Source organism: Brachyhypopomus gauderio, chromosome 11, assembly GCF_052324685.1.
Source record: "Brachyhypopomus gauderio isolate BG-103 chromosome 11, BGAUD_0.2, whole genome shotgun sequence".
NCBI classification, from domain to species: domain Eukaryota; kingdom Metazoa; phylum Chordata; class Actinopteri; order Gymnotiformes; family Hypopomidae; genus Brachyhypopomus; species Brachyhypopomus gauderio.
The window spans coordinates 3,388,022-3,405,521 of record NC_135221.1 but is presented as its reverse complement, the minus strand read 5'-3'; the positions used below and the strand labels follow the sequence as shown (position 1 = coordinate 3,405,521).

The 17,500-nt window shown below is 49.0% G+C and overlaps 1 long non-coding RNA gene across 1 annotated transcript in view; it reads left to right on the top strand.

The window, feature by feature from the left end:
* The first annotated feature begins 4,185 nt into the window (after nucleotides 1–4,185).
* LOC143527593 (uncharacterized) overlaps nucleotides 4,186–17,500 on the top strand; it is a 30,773-nt gene continuing 17,458 nt past the window's right edge. The window contains exon 1 of the long non-coding RNA XR_013134189.1: nucleotides 4,186–4,355. This is a non-coding gene — a long non-coding RNA (uncharacterized LOC143527593). The remainder of the gene's footprint in view (nucleotides 4,356–17,500) is intronic.

Sequence of the window (17,500 nt, the reverse complement as noted above, 5' to 3'; positions counted from 1 at the left end):
ATTGTAGTGAGGGTTAGAGTAGTGAGGGGTTAGTGTGGTGAGGGGTTAGTGTAGTGAGGGGTAAGAGTAGTGAGGGGTTAGGGTAGTGAGAGTTAGAGTAGTGAGGGTTAGAGTAGTGAGGGGTTAGTGTAGTGAGGGTTAGAGTAGTGAGGGGTTAGGGTAGTGAGGGTTAGAGTAGGGAGGGGTTAGTGTAGTGAGGGGTTAGGGTAGTTAGAGGTTAGTGTAGTGAGGGTTAGTGTAGTGAGGGATTAGAGTAGTGAGGGGTTAGAGTAGTGAGGGGTTAGAGTAGTGAGGGTTAGAGTAGTGAGGGATTAGAGTAGTGAGAAGTTAGTGTAGTGAGGGGTTAGTGTAGTGAGGGGTTAGTGTAGTGAGGGGTTAGGGTAGTGAGGATTAGAGTAGTGAGGGTTAGTGTAGTGAGGGGTTAGTGTAGTGAGTGGTAAGAGTAGTGAGGGGTTAGTGTATTGAGGGATTAGAGTAGTGAGGGGTTAGTGTAGTGAGGGGTTAGTGTAGTGAGGGGTTAGGGTAGTGAGGGATTAGAGTAGTGAGGGTTAGAGTAGTGAGGGATTAGAGTAGTGAGAAGTTAGTGTAGTGAGGGGTTAGTGTAGTGAGGGATTAGAGTAGTGAGGGTTAGAGTAGTGAGGGATTAGAGTAGTGAGAAGTTAGTGTAGTGAGGGGTTAGTGTAGTGAGGGGTTAGAGTAGTGAGGGGTAAGAGTAGTGAGAGGTTAGTGTAGTGAGGGTTAGAGTAGTGAGGGGTTAGTGTAGTGAGGGGTTAGTGTAGTGAGGGGTAAGAGTAGTGAGGGGTTAGGGTAGTGAGGGTTAGAGTAGTAAGGGATTAGAGTAGTGAGGGGTAAGAGTAGTGAGGGGTTAGAGTAGTGAGGGTTAGGGTAGTGAGGGGTTAGTGTAGTGAGGGGTTAGTGTAGTGAGGGTTAGAGTAGTGAGGGGTAAGAGTAGTGAGGGGTTAGTGTAGTGAGGGGTTAGAGTAGTGAGGGTTAGTGTAGTGAGGGGTTAGAGTAGTGAGGGTTAGTGTAGTGAGGGGTTAGTGTAGTGAGGGGTAAGAGTAGTGAGGGGTTAGGGTAGTGAGGGGTTAGAGTAGTGAGGGGTTAGTGTAGTGAGGGGTAAGAGTAGTGAGGGGTTAGGGTAGTGAGGGTTAGAGTAGTGAGGGGTTAGTGTAGTGAGGGGTTAGTGTAGTGAGGGGTTAGGGTAGTGAGGGGTTAGTGTAGTGAGTGGTTAGTGTAGTGAGGGGTTAGTGTAGTGAGGGGTTAGAGTAGTGAGGGTTAGAGTAGTGAGGGTTAGTGTAGTGAGGGGTTAGTGTAGTGAGGGTTAGAGTAGTGAGGGGTTAGTGTAGTGAGGGGTTAGTGTAGTGAGGGTTAGAGTAGTGAGGGGTTAGAGTAGTGAGGGATTAGAGTAGTGAGGGGTTAGTCTAGTGAGGGGTTAGAGTAGTGAGGGGTTAGTGTAGTGAGGGTTAGAGTAGTGAGGGGTTAGTGTAGTGAGGGGTTAGAGTAGTGAGGGGTTAGTGTAGTGAGGGGTTAGTGTAGTGAGGGGTAAGAGTAGTGAGAGGTTAGTGTAGTGAGGGGTTAGAGTAGTGAGGGATTAGAGTAGTGAGGGGTTAGTGTAGTGAGGGGTTAGTGTTGTGAGGGATTAGAGTAGTGAGGGGTAAGAGTAGTGAGAGGTTAGTGTAGTGAGGGGTTAGTGTAGTGAGGGGTTATTGTAGTGAGGGTTAGAGTAGTGAGGGGTTAGTGTGGTGAGGGGTTAGTGTAGTGAGGGGTAAGAGTAGTGAGGGGTTAGGGTAGTGAGAGTTAGAGTAGTGAGGGTTAGAGTAGTGAGGGGTTAGTGTAGTGAGGGTTAGAGTAGTGAGGGGTTAGGGTAGTGAGGGCTAGAGTAGGGAGGGGTTAGGGTAGTTAGAGGTTAGTGTAGTGAGGGTTAGTGTAGTGAGGGACTAGAGTAGTGAGGGGTTAGAGTAGTGAGGGGTTAGAGTAGTGAGGGTTAGAGTAGTGAGGGATTAGAGTAGTGAGAAGTTAGTGTAGTGAGGGGTTAGTGTAGTGAGGGGTTAGTGTAGTGAGGGGTTAGGGTAGTGAGGATTAGAGTAGTGAGGGTTAGTGTAGTGAGGGGTTAGTGTAGTGAGTGGTTAGAGTAGTGAGGGGTTAGTGTAGTGAGGGATTAGAGTAGTGAGGGGTTAGTGTAGTGAGGGGTTAGTGTAGTGAGGGGTTAGGGTAGTGAGGGTTAGAGTAGTGAGGGATTAGAGTAGTGAGAAGTTAGTGTAGTGAGGGGTTAGTGTAGTGAGGGATTAGAGTAGTGAGGGGTAAGAGTAGTGAGAGGTTAGTGTAGTGAGGGGTTAGTGTAGTGAGGGTTAGAGTAGTGAGGGGTTAGTGTAGTGAGGGGTTAGTGTAGTGAGGGGTAAGAGTAGTGAGGGGTTAGGGTAGTGAGGGTTAGAGTAGTGAGGGATTAGAGTAGTGAGGGGTAAGAGTAGTGAGGGGTTAGAGTAGTGAGGGTTAGGGTAGTGAGGGGTTAGTGTAGTGAGGGTTAGAGTAGTGAGGGGTTAGAGTAGTGAGGGTTAGTGTAGTGAGGGGTTAGTGTAGTGAGGGGTAAGAGTAGTGAGGGGTTAGGGTAGTGAGGGGTTAGAGTAGTGAGGGGTTAGTGTAGTGAGGGGTTAGAGTAGTGAGGGATTAGAGTAGTGAGGGTTAGTGTAGTGAGGGGTTAGTGTAGTGAGGGATTAGAGTAGTGAGGGGTTAGAGTAGTGAGGGGTTAGTGTAGTGAGGGGTTAGAGTAGTGAGTGGTTAGTGTAGAGAGGGGTTAGTGTAGTGAGGGGTTAGAGTAGTGAGGGTTAGTGTAGTGAGGGGTTAGTGTAGTGAGGGGTTAGTGTAGTGAGGGGTTAGAGTAGTGAGGGTTAGTGTAGTGAGGGGTTAGTGTAGTGAGGGGTAAGAGTAGTGAGGGGTTAGGGTAGTGAGGGTTAGAGTAGGGAGGGATTAGAGTAGTGAGGGGTTAGAGTAGTGAGGGTTAGAGTAGTGAGGGGTTAGTGTAGTGAGGGGTTAGTGTAGTGAAGGGTTAGAGTAGTGAGGGGTTAGTGTAGTGAGGGATTAGAGTAGTGAGGGGTTAGTGTAGTGAGGGGTTAGTGTAGTGAGGGGTTTGGGTAGTGAGGGTTAGAGTAGTGAGGGGTTAGAGTAGTGAGGGGTTAGAGTAGTGAGAAGTTAGTGTAGTGAGGGGTTAGTGTAGTGAGGGGTTAGGGTAGTGAGGATTAGAGTAGTGAGGGTTAGTGTAGTGAGGGGTTAGTGTAGTGAGTGGTTAGAGTAGTGAGGGGTTAGTGTAGTGAGGGATTAGAGTAGTGAGGGGTTAGTGTAGTGAGGGGTTAGAGTAGTGAGGGGTTAGAGTAGTGAGGGTTAGAGTAGTGAGGGGTTAGTGTAGTGAGGGGTTAGTGTAGTGAAGGGTTAGAGTAGTGAGGGGTTAGTGTAGTGAGGGATTAGAGTAGTGAGGGGTTAGTGTAGTGAGGGGTTAGTGTAGTGAGGGATTAGTGTAGTTCCTTCTCACTCTCATTTTCTCTCTCTTTCTTTGAAGGTACATGAGGAGAGGTCAGATCAGTGGGGCTCTCCCCTCAGAGAAAACAAGTAACTCCAGGACTCCCAACATGAAAATGCACACCACGCATGAACTAAAGTGTGCGCATTTACACATTAGATGCTGGGATCCCCCCCCCCCCTACACACACACACACACACACACACACACACACCACTTCCAACCTGTATAGCTGGTCCTGCTGGGGACCACGCAGGACTATCAGTGTGGTGTGCTGATCCGTGTCGAGGTGATGGCACCCTGTTGTGTGCTATCTTACATCCTCGCAGGGAGCGAGCACTTGGTCATTCAGAGCTGCCCCCACCCCTCCTGACCCCCCCACCCGTCCACCCCTCCGCCCATTCCCCACTGCCTCCCCACCCGCCACCACCACCCACGCAGCAGGTACGGCCCGGACGCCTGCATGCTGTGGACGGATGGACCTCTCAGCTTGTGACAAATTGCAGGGTAAGAGAAAGTTACAGTAGCCGTTGAACTTTAGCACTGCTTTTATGCCTCTGTCATGTTCCCGCAGAGAGGAAATGGTGTCTGTTTTTTCTGATTCTTTTTTTTTTTTTTTTTTTTATCTAACGGCTGTCTGGGCAACGCAGACACGTTGGATAAACGGCCCTGACTTCACTTTTCCTCCCTCTCATCCACTCTCACTCGTCTTCTCTTGTCCTCTCTCCTTTTCTCCATTTCCTCTCTCCCTCTCCCTTTCTCTCTCTCATCCTCTCTCTCTCCCTCCTTCATTGTCGCAGCGTGCTCCAGAGGCCAGATCAGACACTAGAGCTGCTTCCTGAAGGTCAGTGCTTCACTGTCCACCTTTTCTTCACGTGGACACACGACATCAGAGTGTCCACAGTGTCAGCGCACCGGCTATTACCGGGACTGTATTACACATCACAGCACCTGTCTGCTTGTATTGCCTTTTAACACTGAGAATCTTCACCTAAACAGGCAGGATGTGACACTGGGAATTTCCTGTGGTCTGTAGTGTATCACAGAAATACGATTGTGTTATTTATTCAGAATTTTCTCGGTGTTTTTGTAAATGATCTGTCTGTTATCTGTAAATGTGTGTATGCAGTATTGTGCTGTAGTGTGGTTACGACAGTTTGCTTACCCAGCATGCAAGAACAAAGATGTGTTCGTCCATTAATTCTGTGTTAACATTTGTAGACTTGTGTTTTAATACATAAAGACTTAATGATGTGTTACCCAGTATAAATATGTTTAACATCACATTTAATGAGAGGAGTTAACACAGAGACTGTGAAGATCCACCATAAACTGAGACTCTGAGCTCATAAAAAAAATTTAAATAAAAAACTTGTGATGAACATAAAATTAACAACAAAACAACATTTTGCTTTCCTGCCTAATCAATATAACTAATGAGCTTTCAACAAAATTGCTAGAAAGATGCTGCTACATAACGGACCGTTATGTTAGTTCGAACTTCCTTTTGACCCCCAACAACCCCCCCCCCCCCAGTGACTGCCAATCATCCCCTCTCCCGCTGCGGCTGCGCCCTGGCCTCCTGCCGTCTCGGCCGGCGTGGCTGTGTGAGCCCGGTTTGGACCCGCGTTCGTGACGCATTGCTCTCCCATTAGCGATCAGCAGGACTGCCACAGACCTCGCCAGCTCCGTCCTCGTTAGCCTTCTCATTAACGAACAGCAGGAGCCTCTAATTAAACTGCTCAGTATCTGGTAAGTGTGCTTCTCCGGTTCTCCCTGGAGCAACACCTGTGTGGACAGACTTGATTTCTCCGCGTATCTGTCTTTCTGTCTCCTGCTCATTTGTTTATATCACATCCCTTCATCTACACTGTGTCAGTGTTGGCTAAAGCAGAACGAAAGGCTGGGTGTAGCGCTGTGGGTCACATGACTGAAGAGCTGTGGGTCACATGACTGAAGAGCTGTGGGTCACATGACTGAAAGGCTGTGCTGGCTTAAGGGCTGTTTTATATATGACTGAAGGACATAGCTACCTTATAGTCAAGTGAGGGACTGTATTATAGATGTCTGAAGGACTATGATGTGCAAAAGGGTTGACGTACAGGTGCTGAAAGAGCTGTGTTAGAGCTGACTGAAAGGCCATATTACAGATGGATATGATTTTAGGCTGTTCATATTCTGGTGGAGATGCAGGCTGGAAGGTTGTTTTATAGATAACTGAAAGATGCCTGAAAGGCTGTGTTATGAGTGCCTGAAAGGCTGTGTTATGGGTGCCTGAAAGGCTGTGTTATGAGTGCCTGAAAGGCTGTGTTATGGGTGCCTGAAAGGCTGTATTATGAGTGCCTGAAAGGCTGTGTTATGGGTGCCTGAAAGGCTGTTATGAGTGCCTGAAAGGCTGTATTATGAGTACCTGAAAGGCTGTATTATGAGTGCCTGAAAGGCTGTTATGAGTGCCTGAAAGGCTGTGTTAAGGGTGCCTGAAAGGCTGTTTTATGGGTGCCTGAAAGGCTGTGTTATGATTGCCTGAAAGGCTGTGTTATGGGTGCCTGAAAGGCTGTGTTATCAGTGCCTGAAAGGCTGTGTTATGGGTGCCTGAAAGGCTGTGTTATGAATGCCTGAAAGGCTGTGTTATGGGTGCCTATGTATTTTAGGCTGCTCACAGTCTGGAGGAGACACAGGCTGGAAGGCTGTGTTATCACATCGTTTATTTTCTACATGCTGGTGTGAAGTAGGAGGCTCTATTCTGAGGCTGCACGGATGTCAAACTTTGGTTGTTCGTTGCCCTCTCTCAAGGTTGGTGGATTCACTGTGGGCGGCACTAATGAAGGCAAACCAGGCGCAGACAGCTCTCCGTCCAGCTCTCCATCCAGCTCTCCACCGCTCTGTGGGCGTAGGCTGGGGGGGGGGGGGGTGGTGGAGACGCAGCCGGGTCACCTCCAGAGAAGCCCAGGTCAGCAGGTCTCTGCTCATTTGTGTCGGGGAGGCGTGGGAGGGCGCGTGACTCCCTGTCTGGCGGGGGAGCCAGGCCATGCATTAGTGCCTGCATCGCATTCCACCAGGGACCGTCCGGCCCGGCTCCGGCGGCCAGGTGCACGGGTCAGAACAAACACGGTGGTGACGGAGACCGCAGGGGCAAGGACGCTACCTCCGCGCGCAGGTGGCATTAATTCTCTGACCTGAGCACTTCGGGCAAACATGCACACACACGTGTGTGTGTGTGTGTGTGTGTGTGTGATTGTGTATGTGTGTGTGTGTGTGTGTGTGTGTGTGTGTGTGTGTGTGTGTGTGTGTGATTGTGTATGTGTGTGTGCGTGTGTGTGTGTGTGCGTGTGTGTGTGTGTGTGCGTGTGTGTGTGTGTGTGTGTGTGTGTGTGTGTGTGTGTGTGTGTAGATCACTCTTTGCTAAACTTTGCATAAAATCCAATTCAGTGCGAGGATGCTGTAAAATAGTTTTCGCTGCAACAGATCAGGGTATCAGGAGGAGGTGAATGAGGAGTTGGGAACGGTGGAGGGGTTTGGAACTGGGCCGGACTCTGGAACCAGGAGCGCCAAAGCCAGATGAATGTGGCATGATAACGGTGGATATCGGTATCGCAAGATTACTGTAAATATCAATGTAAAGCGATGCATTTGAAATGATGTCAGTTCAGCAGGTCTGTCCTGGGAAAGTCCCGTCTGATCAAATCTTCCCTTCCTCTGCGTCGCCGTGAGAAGTGGCCTTAGATTTCAGTATCTGTGTAGAACGTCCGCTCCGCACCACAAGCACCTGTGAAAGATATTTCATCTCTGCTATGCACAGGACTAAGCCGTGTTCCTCCGGTGTTAATCCCTGGCAGAAAACACCTTCTGAGGATTAACATCACTGGGAGAGTTGTGCTTGTCTGCAGGAGTGTAATCGCCCTGTCTCCTGCTCTCCTGTTCTCTCTCTGTCTGTCTCACTCTCCCTCTCTCTCTCTCTCTCTCTCCCTCTCTCTCTCTTTCTCTCTCTCTCTGTCTTTCACTCTGTCTCTTCATCTGTATCTATCTCTCTTGCTCACTCTGTCTCTCTAACTCTTTGTCTTCCTGGGTAACTGACGTACATAATAAATGTGAGTTATCTGCATGGCTTGATACACTCCAGTGTGTAAATCTCTGACCTCTTCTCAGTGGGAAGCCTATAACCATGAAATGCTGCCAGCTAGTCACTTGACTCACTCTCTTACAACATCACACATCTATCACACATCTATATCATATCTGCTGATTCTGGATCTGCTAAACCAGGTGTTGCTAATTAGGAAAACGACCTTTTACTGGATAAATAAAGTCATCTGTTAAACAAAAACACACAGGAGCCATAGGTGTTTCAAAGACAATGTCCTGAGTTAAAAGCATCATCATGTCATGATTTCTGAACATTTCCACATTTTATTTATTATTTATTTTTGCACTTGCATATATTTATTCATATTCATTATCCACTTAAGACGCAATGATTAAAAAAAGAAGACACAAGTCATGATTAGGGTATTGGTATTACCCTGCTCTACCTGGTGAGCTTGTGTATGTACCTCCTACAGCCTGTGTTACAACCAGCCGGTGTTACATCCAGCCTGTGTTACAACCAGCCTGTGTTGCATCCCAGGTGTGTTACAACCAGCCTGTGTTACAACCAGCCCGTGTTACAACCAGCCTGTGTTACATCCCAGGTGTGTTACAAACAGCCTGTGTTACATCCAGCCTGTGTTACATCTGTAGGTGCTGGCCAAATTTATTTAGTAATCAGTCTCATAAAATTACCTACGAAATGGTGGGAGTTCAGACCGTGTTAAATTTACCCAAATTTTATATAAACTCATTTAACTAAGGTCGCCACTAATTGTGGTCAACTCCCGTAGCCCAAATTGTTTGATTAACAAACTATAAATCTGAAGGTTACAGTTCAAATAATAGTTCTGGCTTCAGGTTGTAACAGAGAAGCAACGACTCAAACGACAGTATTTAAACATAAAAACATTTATTGATCACAAAGCATAGTAATAAAAGCATAGCAAACAAAGGGGACAGGAGGGTTGGCTAGTGTGTGTGTGTGTGTGTGTGTGTGTGTGTGTGTGTGTGTGTGTGTGTGTGTGTAGGTATGCGGGTGTGTGTGTGTGGATGTGTATTCGAGTGCGCGCGGAGGCGCGTGCGTGTATTCGAGTGCGCGCGGATGCGCGTGCGTGTCTTCGAGTGCGCGCGGATGCGCGTGCGTGTGTACGTGCGTATGGGGGAGGAGATCTTTGAGACAAAGGGAAACTCGATGGCGCGAAACTTAAACCGAGTTCTCACTACAGCCACAAACAACGCAAATTTCCTCCAACTAAGACACGGTATCGTCGGTCACTATACAGCCCCAACGAGCGTATAGTGGGACACACGTTTAACAGTTATACGAAATAAAAGAATCAGTGGGAATAATCGAACAAGTTTAAACAGAATACCTATTTAAGCTTTGAACAGAATATCTCTTTAAGCCTTAAACAGAGTACGGTTTAACATGAACGTGATTATAAACACCACTGCAAACAAGCGTTCACAAAGCATCGATCTAAGCACACAGAAAGCAGTAAAACAAGATATTGTTCTAAGTCTGCCCAGATGCACAGTCTTACTTTGAGTTGTTCAGTCCGCGGCCCGCGCAGTAGGCCAGGTAGCCTCTTGAGGAGGACTCCTTCGTGCGCTTTCGTGAAGAAGGTTCCGCTGGATCGCGTTGCTCCGTCCAGGGGAAGCTGTGGTGGCCGTTCAATCGGCGGTCCCTCGATGGTCCGTTGCGTGGTGTCCCGGGGAAGTGGTCGCTGTCGACGTTAAGATGAACTCGCGGAGGTCCGGCCGTCGCGCGAATGTTCAAACAGTTCTTAATCGTCGGCTAGCTGAAGCGATTGGTTTTAGCGAACTCCGCAAAAGAAATAAAAGTAGCGAACTAGTTACTTCTTGCGTCGCGTGCTGCACAGGGTTCGAGTGCAGAACCAATACCGCTTTGTTCCCGAAGGTGTGCGCGCTCTTCGTCTCTAGGTAGCTACTTTGATGCAGCCAGGTAGAGAGAACGAACAAAGGGGGATCCCCCCTTTTAAAGGGGATTCGTCTGATGACGTAGTTCCACATCCGTCCTGACGTGGGCCATGCACCTAGGGGGAGCACCCCCCCTTCCTTTGTCTGTGGAGGCATGGTACCTACATCCCCCCCTTGGTCTGATGGTGAAGTTGTAGAGCCCTCAGAGCATGCTGTTCACCTGTCATCCACAGCAGGCGCCGATTAGTGAGCGTCCACCTTGGTCCCCAGCGCCTTGTCAATGTCCATGCAGTGTCCTTTTCACTCCTGGGTCGGCTGACCTACATAATTCAAAACTGACAGCATCTGGACAGATCATGAAACATGACACTGGGCAGGAAGTGATGACTGACATCTGGGCAGAACATTTAGACTGTATCATCTGGGCAGAATATCTACTCTAACGTCTGTGCAGATCACATGCAATATTGGGGGAAAATACACACCAAAGATAGAAAAAGAAAATAAACAATCAAAATATACAACAAACTATAAGCAACTAACTACACTAGGTAGTGTCGGTGTGGCATCTTTCTACATGGAAATGAAGGTATGGGTGGTATGGGTTTTATGTTTATACAAATGTGGAGAGGAACGGTCAGGGTCTACTGCCTTGTCAAGGTAGTTACCCTTAGAGGGGAAGGAAGAGGTGCCTCGAGGGGTTGAAGGCGAAGGTGTTGAGGAATGTTAGTGAGTGAGTCAATTAGAGCGTTTAGAGCTTGGGTGTACCTCAGGAGCATCAGATAGACACCTGCAGTTATGACCCAACCAGTGAGGACAAGGCCAAAGACCCCTGGCGGGACTCTAATGAGCACAGTCTGGTTTGGGAGTCTCATCCTCATGGCCATGTCCTGGCTTTCATACGTCATTACAACCTCATGCTGGGGGGTGTTGACAAGCCACCTGTCACCTGCTTTTTCTACTCTAGTTTCGGTAACATCATCCTGACTTGCCACACGGGCCTTGCACCTTTCATCTGTGGCTCCAGTCGCTGACTTTTTGATGCCTTCGACTATTTCAATGGGGACAGAGTAAGGAGGTATCCTTCCCTCGCTCAGGCCAGTTACCGAGGAACTAACCTCATTCAGTGCATCCTGTAGGAACTGTTTAACCCTACTGAGCTCTACAAGTTCTGACTCAGCTACATGGTATAGATGATTAAAGGTCTGGGCGGTAGCGTTGAGTAAGATGATCATGCCCTGCAGTGCTTTTCCCGGTCCTCGCAGCTTTTGTTGATTAAGGTCTGTTGTCAGGACATCAGCTTCTTCAGAGGGTTGCTGCCGGATCTCCTCCTCAAACCCTGGGTAAGGTTCTTTGGGAAGGTCAGTGGTCAGCTCATTCACAGAAGGTTGGGTCTGACTACTATGCATGACTGCATACACAAGCATCTCGTTCCTCTTACTGAGATCAACTCGACAAATCGAGCCTGGCATCCTGTCTGGAATGATGGCTATCATTCTCGAAGGCAGGGTAAAGAACACATCGTCGTGAATCTGGGGTCCCTCAAGCAGCCTTGGCAACTCGCCAATCGCGGGGATGGACAGCTCAAAGTCATGGGATGTGCTGTCGATCAAATAGCCCAACGTTGTACGAGCAGGCACCTGGATAGTACAGTTAGTGAGATTCTGTACCAGAAGGTAAGCTGAACGACTGGTCAACTCAAGGAGAGGAGTTCCACATGTGGTGAGGTTCAGCTCAAGGAACCACGGTGCGGGATGAAAGAAAGCCCCTGGGTAGTCAAACTTCTGTCTTCTCAAGACCATGAGTCGAAACGGAACGCTAGCCGACCTAGTTGGGACAGTCAAGTTCAACCCGTTTACCACCCGACATGCTTGGGGAATTGTTCTCCAGTCACAGTTGTATGTCTTGGTCCTGTCACTGACAGGCTTACAAACTGTGACTTGGGTCCGTAACTGCACATTGCAACAGTCAATCAGAGGAGCCAGCCTATCGAGCAGGTCTTGACTGATGAGCAGCTGTTCCGCGTCAAATTTAGAGGTTTTCTTCATCTCTGGGAGTTTGAACTCCAACCAAGCTCTCTGTTTGGTTGGGGCGTGGTCTTGCCTATAGCAGGTGATGCTAAGCTGATGGGGCTCAATGTTGAGGCATCTCCCCATGGCGAGTGAGGCCTGTCTCACGGTGGAGAATGTGTCGGTGCATATGAGGCTGATCTCCGATCCGGTGTCCAACAGCGTATTGAAACTTGGGTGATCTTCTAGGAGGACACTGGTATAGATGTGTTGGGCGCTGCCTTTCTGGACCAGGTCTCCCAGGAACTGCAGGAGTGGGGAGGAAGAAGCAGAAAGAATGGGTGAAGGTTGTTCCGCAGTTGGTGACCGTGCGTTCTCGCTTGATGGTCCCTTTCCCCAGCCAATGAGATGGATCCAGGATAGCGGTGAGGAGGGTTCTCGGCCTAGTCATGCGACCGAGGGGCCTCCATCCTCACAAGAGCGTTTCTCACGGTCCTTGGTCGGTCGGATGGTGTTCATGTCCTTCTCTTGAGACATCTTTGTGATCGTATCCTTGAGAAGCTGAAGCTCTGTCCTTAATTCAGCAGTGGCTTGTGACTCGGTCTCTAGACCTCTGCCTCGGTCTCTGTGTTCTTGGCGTCGAGAGGTCCGATCCTGGTTTTCCCATCTGTTCTCTCTAGGTGATCGCTTAGGCTCATGGGAGGAGTAGTGGTTGCCACGGCTCTTCTGGGGTGCCCTTGACTGGTGTAGATCACCCCCCTTGGACTGTTTGTGTCCGTCTCTCCAATCCCTTGGCTTTTTCTCCAAGTGGGAGCGGTGAGACAGGCTAGCCCCATGGTGGACACGGTTACCATTTGGTACTTCCGCGCCCTCCAATTCTATGGGTTCGCTCGCGGAGTTCTGCACGGCGAGTACTTGGGGATTCTCTTCTCTCTTATCCACCGATCGGACGATTGTCTCCCAGGCCATCTGTGCCATCTTCCGAATGTCACGCATGGATGGGTCACCTTGCCGGGTGAGGAGAGTCACGTGGGTGCGCACGCAGGGATGCAGGTTGTGCAGGAAGAGTGACTTGAAGGCTCTGTCTTCTTCCAGTCCTGGGCCATTTCTTCCTTGGAAGTAGGCGTGTCTCAGGCGAGTGTAGAAGTCGCGGGGATGTTCGTGGCGGCCATGCTTAATTTGGATGGCTGAAATGGTCGCAGAGGTTTCATCTGCAAAAGGGGAGTATTCCTCTGCTAGGGCTTCACAGAGCAGGTCAAAGTCGTCACGGGTGTCCGCTGGCTGGGCCTCTATGAATGCGTGGACTGATCTGGAAGTCGTCTTCCAGATTAACTTGACTCTCTCTCTGTGGGTGGAGTGAGGTAGGTCGAGAAGACAGTGCCTTATCTCTCTGAGGTAGTCTTCAATGTTGTGGTCACGCTTCTCTGGATCAAAGCGCTCAATGTCTTTGGCGAGGGCGTCCAGCTGCTTCAGGCGTGGGGCATCACTAGGTCTTGGTTCTCGGGCGAAGCTATAGTGATGTGGCTCGTACCTGCCACGCTGAGGAGACTGGAGGATGCGTCCGTCATATCTGCCGTGGTGCAGGGGCTCTTCTCTTTCCGGGGAGTAGTCATCAGGACCGTAGTCTCTGAAGTCCTGGTAGGGAGGTCTGGAGTGTGCAGCTCTCCGCGCATCTAGGAGGCCCTTCCGCTGTTGGTCAGCAAAGCGAACTTGTTCCTGGTGCTGAGCGTCAGAGCGGTAGGAGCAGCGAGTTGACTCTCGTCGTGGGGGTGAGAAGAAAAAGGGGGACATGGAGGAGGAGTAGTGCTGATGCGTAGTTCGGGGTCTCTCAGGCGCGTGGCGGGACGTGAGAACCCTGGAGGGGGTTCGGGGAGCCCGTATTGGGCGGAGCTCTTCAAGGTGTTCCTCCTCTGAGTCATAACCTGAAGTGTGGTGGCGTGGAGCAGTCCTTGATACTGCTGGCCGTGGCGGACTGAGGCGTAGGCTGGGTTGTCTGGTACCTCGTGAGTCCCAGCGAGATGGTATTGGCTCCAGGGGAGGCACGACATGGCCATCTCTGGGGTTCTGGGAGCGAAGGGACATCCTGCTGACTGCCTCCACTATGGACCTCACTTCCAGGTCGCTCTCACCTCCCGAGCCGGCATCCTCCTGCCTCTGTCGCGCACTGGTCAGGTCATCCACCTCCTCCTGCAGGGCATCTAGCTCCATCCTGGTTTTCTTGTGGAAGAGCAGGAATATTCGACCAATGGCCTCCTGAATGTTGACCTCAGAAGCTTGCTGGATAAAAGCCACCATTTCACCTATCTTCCTCTCACAGTCCTCCCTGGAATATTGCTGGATGCTGTTCTCCTCTTCTTCAGGCAGCCGGATGAGTTGGCTGATCAGGTTGGGAAGGGAGATGTGAGGGGGTTGCTGGGGTTGCTCCCCAGAGTTGCGTCGGGATGCTGATGCTGTGCTCATTCTCAGGCCTATGACTAGGGCTCAGTTCTCCTAGGGGCAAGCAGGCTATGCACTGTACTCAACGTGTATAGGACCAGCACTAAGCCTTGACTGGGTCAAACGACAACAAGCATGTACTCAAAAGGAATCTGAAGCTAGCAGCAAACCTTGAATCTATCAGATGGGGACCAGCAATGTACTCAAACGGTGTAGGACGTTAGCACCAAGCCTTGAATGTCTCAAATAGGAACCATAAGCAGTGTATTAAAAGGGAATATGAAGCTAGCACCAAGCCTTGACTATATCAAATAGGGCAACAAGCGAGGAGCAGCAACTTCTGCAAACCCAATGTACTGGAGCGGCTAAGGGATCTATTCTAGTTGCGGCAAGGGTGGACTACAGTTAGCACACACGCTAGCTACCTCCTGTGATGTGTACCAGCATTAAATTCTATTCAACAGGAGCAAGCAACCGAACTTTCAGTTAGGTGAAAAGGCTGCTCTGAATTCAATCAACATCAGTATATCAAAACATCAATGCTTATCAATATAACTTAGTTAATTCATTACCAGTCAATGGTTACTGAACAACAACACCCCAGATGTGATCAACAAAAGTCCTAATTAATAAGATTTGACAGTAAAAAGTGGTTGCTCATTAATTAGCACTGATCAAATTAGAGAAGTATGGTTAGTTGTTATTCTTAGGGAAAATGTGATGTATTTATGTGTTGAAATTACATCTAGTGTTATCCGGTATGGATGAGTGTATATGAAACAAAACCTTTGTTTTTAGATTTTGGCGCCACCTAGTGGCGGGATGGGTGTATATACCTTTAACTATGCGGTTGTTACTGCGCAGTCGTTGTCGCAGTTACAACTGAAGCCAAGCAACTATCCCTCACGCGGCGCACCAATTATGTAGGTGCTGGCCAAATTTATTTAGTAATCAGTCTCATAAAATTACCTACGAAATGGTGGGAGTTCAGACCGTGTTAAATTTACCCAAATTTTATATAAACTCATTTAACTAAGGTCGCCACTAATTGTGGTCAACTCCCGTAGCCCAAATTGTTTGATTAACAAACTATAAATCTGAAGGTTACAGTTCAAATAATAGTTCTGGCTTCAGGTTGTAACAGAGAAGCAACGACTCAAACGACAGTATTTAAACATAAAAACATTTATTGATCACAAAGCATAGTAATAAAAGCATAGCAAACAAAGGGGACAGGAGGGTTGGCTAGTGTGTGTGTGTGTGTGTGTGTGTGTGTGTGTGTGTGTGTGTGTGTGTGTGTAGGTATGCGGGTGTGTGTGTGTGGATGTGTATTCGAGTGCGCGCGGAGGCGCGTGCGTGTATTCGAGTGCGCGCGGATGCGCGTGCGTGTCTTCGAGTGCGCGCGGATGCGCGTGCGTGTGTACGTGCGTATGGGGGAGGAGATCTTTGAGACAAAGGGAAACTCGATGGCGCGAAACTTAAACCGAGTTCTCACTACAGCCACAAACAACGCAAATTTCCTCCAACTAAGACACGGTATCGTCGGTCACTATACAGCCCCAACGAGCGTATAGTGGGACACACGTTTAACAGTTATACGAAATAAAAGAATCAGTGGGAATAATCGAACAAGTTTAAACAGAATACCTATTTAAGCTTTGAACAGAATATCTCTTTAAGCCTTAAACAGAGTACGGTTTAACATGAACGTGATTATAAACACCACTGCAAACAAGCGTTCACAAAGCATCGATCTAAGCACACAGAAAGCAGTAAAACAAGATATTGTTCTAAGTCTGCCCAGATGCACAGTCTTACTTTGAGTTGTTCAGTCCGCGGCCCGCGCAGTAGGCCAGGTAGCCTCTTGAGGAGGACTCCTTCGTGCGCTTTCGTGAAGAAGGTTCCGCTGGATCGCGTTGCTCCGTCCAGGGGAAGCTGTGGTGGCCGTTCAATCGGCGGTCCCTCGATGGTCCGTTGCGTGGTGTCCCGGGGAAGTGGTCGCTGTCGACGTTAAGATGAACTCGCGGAGGTCCGGCCGTCGCGCGAATGTTCAAACAGTTCTTAATCGTCGGCTAGCTGAAGCGATTGGTTTTAGCGAACTCCGCAAAAGAAATAAAAGTAGCGAACTAGTTACTTCTTGCGTCGCGTGCTGCACAGGGTTCGAGTGCAGAACCAATACCGCTTTGTTCCCGAAGGTGTGCGCGCTCTTCGTCTCTAGGTAGCTACTTTGATGCAGCCAGGTAGAGAGAACGAACAAAGGGGGATCCCCCCTTTTAAAGGGGATTCGTCTGATGACGTAGTTCCACATCCGTCCTGACGTGGGCCATGCACCTAGGGGGAGCACCCCCCCTTCCTTTGTCTGTGGAGGCATGGTACCTACACATCCCAGGTGTGTTACAACCAGCCTGTGTTACAACCAGACTGTGTTACATCCAGCCGGTGTTACATCCAGCCTGTGTTACAACCAGCCTGTATTGCATCCCAGGTGTGTTACAACCAGCCTATGTTACAACCAGCCTGTGTTACATCCCAGGTGTGTTACAACCAGCCTGTGTTACAACCAGCCTGTGTTACATCCCAGGTGTGTTACAACCAGCCTGTGTTACAACCAGACTGTGTTACATCCCACCTGTGTTACATCCAGCCTGTGTTACACCCCACATATGTTACTCATCCAGCCTGTGTTACACCCCACATATGTTACTCATCCAGCCTGTGTTACACCCCACATATGTTACTCATCCAGCCTGTGTTACATCCAGCCTGTGTTACATATTACGTGTGTTACATCCCACCTGTGTTACATCCCACATATGTTACCCTTCCAGCCTGTGTTACTCCTCCAGCTGCAGTAATGTGTAAGATTTCCTAGTTGCTCCAGGATTTCCTCCAGGCACAGCAGTAAAGTTTATAGAGTAGTGAAGCTTATTTTTCACACTTATTCCAGTTTTCCTTACCTTGGCACCTATCTACAGTAACTGGCTTTGATGCTTTTTTTTCCATTTCCTTTTTTGTCTTTGGGAAAGACAGTGGACCAAGAGGTGAACTGTAGGAAACATGAAAGCCCAGTACTGGCTGGCAGGGATCAAACTGTGTCTTCTCCCAGCGCTCCGAAACGTGATGAAGCATCGCGCCGACGCTCCCGGAAGTGGCACAAACAGGCAGGATGAAAGGAAGCTTTGTCTGCTTGATGTTAGCAATCCCACTCGGCTGTCAGCACTGCCTGTACACTCATTTGGCTTGACTATGTTGTAGGCAAATGCCTTATTCCCTGTCGCCTGATAAGAATGATCAATCCACCCTTTATTCGATCTAACGCGCTGTGCTTGAAAGTGAACTCTGTGATCCGGCACCTGGAGCTATATGTATTTTGGGAATTCCCCCCTCCTTACTGGCATGTTCTGGTAAAGAATTAATCTGAACCGCTTTATTTATGCCAAAGAAACTCATTCGACTAATTGCTACTCCAGTCAGAAGGAGACTGACTATAGTGTGAATAAGCAATGAGGATACACCA